Genomic DNA, 8,002 nt, shown 5'->3' on the forward strand with positions numbered 1-8,002 from the left:
TCTCCTTTACCCTGCAGACCTCTCCGATTGCCGCTTCACGCACCTGTCCTGGCTTTATAGTGACCTTCAGTGCAGGGACTAGGTGAGAAGTGTGTTTCTTAAATCTTGTCAGGGGCTGGAATCCCTCTGTGTTGTTTTAATTCAAAATTTAGAGGTATGCTTTGAGTGAATTGCATAAACCTTGCAACTATTGGTATTCTGTGAATAGCTATTTCTATTAAACTTCTTTTTACAAAAAGTTTTATTGTATTGTGGTAAATATATAGATTAAAAAAAAGTGCCATTTCTATAATTTTAACACGTACAGTTTAGCGACATTAAATATGTTCATCATCTTGTTCCACCTAAACTTTTTGTTTAAAGCCATCTTATTTTGGCTGAATTGATTTAAATCACATAAAATATGAGACCAAAAGGGAAACTTTTCAGTTTTGTGGAAATTTTTGATAAGATTACAATGAGCTCTTTCTCTTGCTTTTCTTCCCTACCCCCAAAAAGCAAACAACAACAAAACAATTGAAGGTAAGCATTTTAATACCACGTACATATTTACATTTAGTGTCATTTGATTTTCCTGAGGAAATGCACCCGGAAAGTCTGTACCCATTCACTGTTCTGTTTGCTTTGTGGTCTTACCTTTGTTTACATTAAGAATTGCCTGATTTTATGTAAAAAAAGACCAGGCTTACTGGTCTAATGAAGATTGGTAATACCCCCAAGACCGTGGCCCCTAGACACCCTTCAGGCTGGGAACTGAACTTAACTCCAGTGACTCAGCTGGCAGCGAGATGACAGACAGGCTTATAAAGGTGAACAGTAACATCAGGAGGATATGCACTCATCAGAACAATCTAGCATGTGAGATCAAGAGGACAGCATTTGCCCAGGAATAGAGCTGGGAAGGTGAAAGGGGATGGGAAGGAAGGATGAAGGGCAGGGGTAGGCACAGGGAGGAAGGGGGAAAAATGCTATCACAGCGTGGAGATTGCAGTAAATGTCACAAAACAGAATGTGTAAGGATTGTTGAATGGAAAACCAATTTGCTCTGTAAACTTTCACCCAAATCTCTCTCTCTCTAGCACACACACATGCACGTACACACAAAGAATTTTCCGATTTTAAACCTTCAGTTTCCAATTAGTAAATTGCCTCTGAAAAGTGTGAGTTGGGTTTCATTCTGAACCCCTTTAAGAAAACTTAGGAAGCCTAGAAGAGAGAGGCTAATGATTCATATGTTAATTCTCTACTGAGTTTGAAGAATGTGGACTAAATATAATTATACAGACATCTGATAAAAAAACAAATATAGCTCAGTGAATTCCTAGTGGAAACAACTATGTGGTCTAGAAATTAGCCAATTTATTGTTCAGTAATTATTTATCAGTGGAAAACCATTAAACATTAGTGAGGAAGAAATCCAATTCTAGGTGATAATAAATCTCTTGAAATCCACTTCAGGAGGCTGTGTTAATAGAATCACAGCAGAATATATGGGCAGTTAATTAGGAAGGCCAAGTTTAAGGTAATTAAGAGCAGCTCAACAACTGACTTGGCATTTAAATTCTAGAAAACCAAATCAAACCAAGTCACTGCCATTGAGTAAATTCCAACTTGTAGTGACTCCCTTTGAGTTTCTAAGGCAGTGAATCTTTACAGATGCAGATTACCCAGTCTTTGTTCTGTGGGGTGCCTGGTGGGCTTGAACCAGCAACCTTCTAGTTAACAGTCAAATGCGCTAGGCACTACACCACCAAAACTCATAACATTAAAATATAAATGTGGAAGATAATCAGTTTATCCTGTAATATCCTTTAATGGATATATCACAGTGGTAATTAGCATAGTGCCTAAGCACTTGACTGCTAACTAGAAGGCTGGAGGTTCAAACCCACCAGCCACTCCTCGGAAGGAAGGTTGGGCAATCCTACTTCTGTAGTGATACTAACCAGAGGGCTGGCGGTTCAAACCCACCAGCCACTCCTCGGAAGGAAGGTTGGGCAATCCTACTTCCGTAGTGATACTGCCTCGGAAACCCAAGGAGGGGTCGCTATGAGTCGGGGCCGACTCGATGGCACATAACAACAACAACAACAACAACAACTGCCTCAGAAACCCAAGGAGGGGTTGCTATGAGTCGGGGCCGACTCGACGGCAAATAACAACAACAACAACAATTAATTATTGGTGTCTTAATGCTTTTAGTATCTTCAAGACACAGTGGTGTCTTAAAGGCTTGAGCATTGCATTCAGCTTTCCTAGTACTTGTGATGCATGTAGTATTTAGGATTACTAAGGAGCTCTGGTAGCATAGTGCCTAATGCACTTGACTGCTAACCAGAAGGCTGGAGGTTCAAACCCACCAGCCGCTCCTCAGAAGGAAGATGGGGCAATCTACTTCCGTAGTGATACTGCCTCGGCAACCCAAGGAGGGGTTGCTATGAGTCGGGTCCGACTTGATGGCAAATAACAACAACAACAACAAATACTTGGGAATAGTTGTGGAGCTTCTTGTGCTGGACCCTGTGTGGAGCACCTCACATGGAGTTTTGTATGTCAGCCTCGCAGGAACCCTGTGAGGCTGGTCCTGTTTGATTGGAGAGAAAATGGGCCTATAGGAGATACTACAGCCTGGTTGTTGAATAGGGAAAAATTTAGGAGAGAAGAGGCCAACTGGGAAGATCAATTAAATGCTAAAATTTAACTGTGCATTTTATGAAGCTGAAGGGTTATTTTGACTAGGTGTGTAGAAATCCATTGCTGGGTTTGGTGATTGTCCAGTTTAAACCAAAGAGAGGATGGAAACAGTCTCAGTCTTACGATTTGTAGTGTCATTGGAATACTTCTTGTGCCAGAGTCTGCATGCCAGCTGGATCTAAGTAACCGCATCTCACCGCTGTCCTTTTCCCGAGTGCGTCTCACTCCGTAGATCTGGGCTGCAGTAAACTTCATTGTTCCATTGCCCAGAGACCAAATCCAAAGGAAGACAGACTGGTTTGGTTTCAAGGAGAGAAGAATTTGATACTACTTTCTTTAGAGATACTTTAGGATGCTGATGCATCTAATCTTTTAAACTTCCCAGATGATCTTACTGAGATCTGTCCTTGTTTGTGTTCAAAAGAGATTATTTTTCCTTCCTCTCTCTCACTCAAATTAAAGTGCTCTTTTACCAGTTGGTTGATTTTTCTGCTTCTAAGAGAGAATAGGACTCTTAAGGGATTGAGGGATGGTGTTAACATCCTGTCCAGATGGATGTTTGGGCTGGGACATTCTTGTTTATACACATTTTTCTTTGTGTATCTACAGGCTGCAGCCAACACAGAGTCAGCCATGCAACTTGGGTGGTATTCTTCCTTTACACGAATAATTTCCGATGTCAGCTAAGCACAAATAAGATGCCTTTTTGATGCTCACGGATATATTTTGCTCCTTTTTAGTTAGTGACATCATAGTTGTAGGCAAGGACAAATTAAAGTCTTTGAGAGAAAAGCTTTAAAAGTGGTTGAAACTTGTGTGCCCGCTTCGGCAGCACATATACTAAAATTGGAACAAAGCAGACAAGACTAGCTTGGCCCCTGCACAAGGATGACATGCAAATTCCTGAAGTGTTCCATATTTTTGTATAGTAGAGCTGACAAGGGACAAGGTTGTATTTACTTCTTGGTCATAACCAGCTACCCAGAGGGACTGAATAATTGAACCTGTGGGCTCGGGACCATAGTCGCAGGGGACATCAAGCTCAATTGGCATAACATACTACACAAAACATTATTCCACCTCCTACTTTGGCGAGTAGTGACTGGGATCTTAAAAGCTTGCAAGCAGCCATCTAGATGCAACAATGGATCTTTCCTTGTCCAGAGTAAAGAAGAATGAAGAAAACCAAAGATTCATGGAAGCAATTAGTCCTAGTGTGACTGGTACACCATGCGATCTGTAGCCTATACGACTATGAGACCAGAAGAACTAGATGGTGCCCGGCTCCCACTGTCAACCACTAGGGGGGATCTATGTAGGAGATTCTGGATAAAGTAGGAGAACAATGTGGAACAAAGCTCAGAATCATTTGGGGGGGAAGAGAGGGACCAGATTTGCTGGTCTGATAGAGCTTGGTGGAACCACTGAGACTATGGCCCCTAGCTGCTCTTCAGGTCTGGAACTGAACCCACACCTGTGGCTTCCAGCCAAACAAAAGACAAGCATATGAGTTGAACCCGAGGTAAATACACTCCTTGGAGAGAACAATCATGGGAGAAGGAAGGGCTGTTTATGCACTGGCAGACAGCTCAGGAGGCCAGGAGTTCATGGAGGGATGGGCACAAGAAAGAGGTAACTATCAGGAGGAAATGGGAGGGGAGCTGCTGTGGTAAATTGTGGTCAAATGTCATGAGACAAAGTGTATGTGAACTGTTGTATGGAAAGTGAATTTGCTCTGTAAACTTTCATCCAAATCACAATTAAAAAAAAAAAAAAAGTGGTTGAAATGTGAGAACTGTTGAAATGTTGTTCTTGACTTAAATGTAAGTAGAGGTTCCCACCACTCTGTGAAAGTAGAGCATTCCCATGAAACCTTTGGTACCCAGAAATGGCATAAAACGGAGCAGTTAACATTCATTTATATGGTAAAATTTTCCAGCTTTGTCAGACCCTAAAAACAACCTACCAAACCATGCCCTAGAATATCACTGATACAGAATGTTCACAGATACACTTAATCCTGTGGTGGCTTGGTGCTGAGTGTAGTTCCTGGGGAAGGAGCGTGGCCGTGCCATTCTCACTGGGTGTGCAGCCTCTTTAATGGCTATGGCTAAAGGTTCGCTTCAGAATAAACAATGAACATTGGTTTTGCTTTTTGCCATTTTTTGCAAAAGCAAAAATCCTCTTTGGATTTCTTTCAGTTAGCGAAAACAGATACTAACCTAAGTCTTTTGTGAAAAGCAAAGTGGTGATAAGCAGGACGAAAGGGTAAGTGCCTTAGTCTCAGATTTTTTCAGAGGCATTTCGGTGTGAAGCCATAATGAGGAATGTGCTCTGTGGTATCTTATGATGAAATTTATCTTTGTGAAAATGTTTCTGATTCCATCTTTTATTGACAAATCTGTGTAAAACATTGTACCACACCTTGTGAGAATTTAAAGACCAGAACACTTGATTCTGTTTTTCGGAACCATGATGCTGTTTGGCAGGCTACACGTGCACACAACTTATGCGGAAACCAAGGGAGACCGAGCTTAATTCTTGTTGTTAGGTGTCGTCGGGTCGGTTCTGACTCGTAGTGACCCTGCGTACAACAGAATGAACTGCTGAGTCTCACGGTCATTGCAGTATTTGAGCTCATTGTTGTAGCCACTGTGTCAATCCGTCTCATTGAGGGTCTTCCTCTTTTTCACTGACCTTCTACTTTACCAAGCTTGACGTCCTTCTCTAGGAACTGGTCCCGCTTGATAACATCTCCAAAGTACATGCGACGAAGTCTCATCATCCTCACTTCTGAGGCACATTCTGGCTGGACTTCTTGCAACACAGATTTGTTTGTTGCTCTGGCGGTCCGTGGATGTTTAGTGTTCTTCACCAGCACTGTAATTCAAAGGCATCAGTTCCACTTTGGTCTTCCTTATTAATTGTCTAGCTTTTGTGTGCATATGAAGCAATTAAAAAACTATGGCTCAGGTTAGGTACACCTTGGTACTCAAAGTGACAGCTTTGCTTTTGACACTTTTAAAGAGATGTCTTTTGCAGCAGATTAGCCCAAAACATTACATTTGATTTTTTTCTGACTGCTGCTTTTTGTCACATCTTACCATGTGCACTTTAAATCTCTAGCATCTGCAGTGAAGTTTGTGTTTGACTAGTAGGAACAGGAATTTGACTAAATAAGGTTTGATTTTTCTCATGTAAAATCTGTGCAGAGAAACCATTTAAAGGGTGGTGATTCCACACCAAATCGTCAGGGACTCAGGCTCCTTCTGGCTTTTAGTATCCTTACGAAGACGTTAGCCCTCCAAACCACAGGACACTGTTGGAACTCCAGCCAAGATGTCTGCAAGAGAAATGGAAAGGAAAAAGGGCAAAAGGGGCATTCAGGAAGCCCCACCCCATGACTGCTGCTGGAAACTCTTTGACCACCACCATCTTCAAGGGAAGCTCAAATGTGGTGTTTAAGTGGGCACATTGTCAGCCCAAATAAATTCACATTTTTATTACTAAAGAAGAAAGAGAGGAGTAACATGGAAATTGACTCTGAAAGAGTTCACTCTCTGTCACAACCTGTGAAAAATATTTTCAAGTCATGAATCCTCCTAGACCTCTTTTCAGTTAAAGGGAAAAATATTTACAGGAGACTTGAAAGAACTATTGTAGCTTAAAAACTTTTTGTCAGTCCATTGCTGTGCTTTTGTAAAATCCTTGATGTATTTTTATTACTCTCTAATAAGTAATCTTAATAAATTATACATATTCATAATCTGGGCATTAAAATAGTTCAGGATTGATATTTTATGCTTCAGACTAAGAAACTCTGTCGTGTCTCTCTGACAGGCACATGTTGTAGAAACATTTATGAACAACCGTCAGCTCTTCCTTTCTCACAGAACCCTCATTTAGGTATAGCTGTAGAAACTCTTTCTCTGAGGTCACAGAGCTGCTCTGGGTAGGTATGAATACTCACTGATTTAGGACCAAATTCTGCCAGGCTCTTGCAATGCATCTTGGTCTTGTCTCCAAGAGTTTTCTGCCTGGTAATTTCTCTGCCTGGAAAGATCTGCCTATCTCCTTCGACCTGGGCCTATTCTCTGTGCCTTCAGGTTTCGTTTCCTCAAGTCAACCCTCCCTGTTGTACATGGCGTCATCCCTGCGTGCTCCATCACCTCCTCACAAGTTTAGTGCCTTAGTTGCCCCAGCTGAGTGCGTGTTCTCTTGGCCCCTGTGCTCACAGAGAGGAGCGTCACAGAGAGGAAGCACAGCAGTGATATTGTGGTGTAAATGAGATAGTCCTTATAAAGCACTGAGACCAGTGCCTAGCCTCCCCATAGGGAGCATGCATTATGTATGTCAATCATTTCTTCATATTGAATCTGCAATTGCTCCTGTCTTTTTCTCTTGCCTTTTTGGATGATAAATTCTTGGAGGGTCGTTGCCCTGTTTTGGTTCTTAGAGCTATTCCTGGCATTGGTGCACAGTGTGTGCCCATAGTAGGTGCTCAGTAAATGGTGAATGAATGAGTGTGAATGGTTGAGCAGGAAGAGGAATAAGGAAGAGTGGACCTTTCAGTGTCCACTTTCACCCTTACTTAATTCATGGGGAAATTAGGTAATGAGGTCTGTACTTCCTGGAGGTCAAGAGCAAGGCTGCTCAGCTCAGCAGGGAGAAACAGTTCCTCCACCTTGCTTGCCTTATTGAATGAGCTGCCCTCATGCAGATAACATGGCACAATTCCAAACTATAAAGCACTGTGTTATTTGAAGACTCTTTAATTCAGGAGCTCTGTATTCATTTGCTTCGAACTTGTTCATTTAACACTTATGAGTATCAGTTATCTGCTGGGGTCTAGAGCTGTAAAAGTGAACAAGAATAGTTTTTCTGGGGTAGGGGAGATGGAGAGACTGATTAACAGATTCAGACACCCGCCTTTCCCCCCGCCTTTCCTCAGCGCGTAAGGGCTTTGTTGTTGTTGTTGTTGTTGTTATTTGCCATCGAGTCGGCCCCGACTCATAGCAACCCCTCCTTGGGTTTCCGAGGCAGTATCACTACGGAAGTAGGAATGCCCAACCTTCCTTCCGAGGAGTGGCTGGTGGGTTTGGGTGAGGGCTTTAGTGATAGGTTAAGGGTATGAACAGAGCAGGGACTTGTGATTCTTATGTGTTCTTTCCTCTTGAAGAATAATAAGTTTTTCTTTATGAAAGAAAAATGTTGTTCTTTAAGCTTTGTTCTTTCAGAGACTTTATAAGCTTCTTCATACCAGTATGCATGAGACACCAGATTGTTGCTGGCAATAACAAGACAGGAA

The 8,002-nt window shown here is 42.0% G+C and overlaps 1 non-coding gene across 1 annotated transcript; it reads left to right on the forward strand.

The window, feature by feature from the left end:
- The first annotated feature begins 3,510 nt into the window (after positions 1-3,510).
- On the forward strand, positions 3,511-3,617 carry LOC122150108. Its single transcript, XR_006163490.1, has one exon. It is a non-coding gene; the product is annotated as a U6 spliceosomal RNA (small nuclear RNA).
- Positions 3,618-8,002: the final 4,385 nt, after the last annotated feature.

Source organism: Orycteropus afer, unplaced genomic scaffold, assembly GCF_000298275.1.
Source record: "Orycteropus afer afer isolate SDZICR_OR568_19922 unplaced genomic scaffold, OryAfe1.0 scaffold00088, whole genome shotgun sequence".
NCBI classification, from domain to species: domain Eukaryota; kingdom Metazoa; phylum Chordata; class Mammalia; order Tubulidentata; family Orycteropodidae; genus Orycteropus; species Orycteropus afer.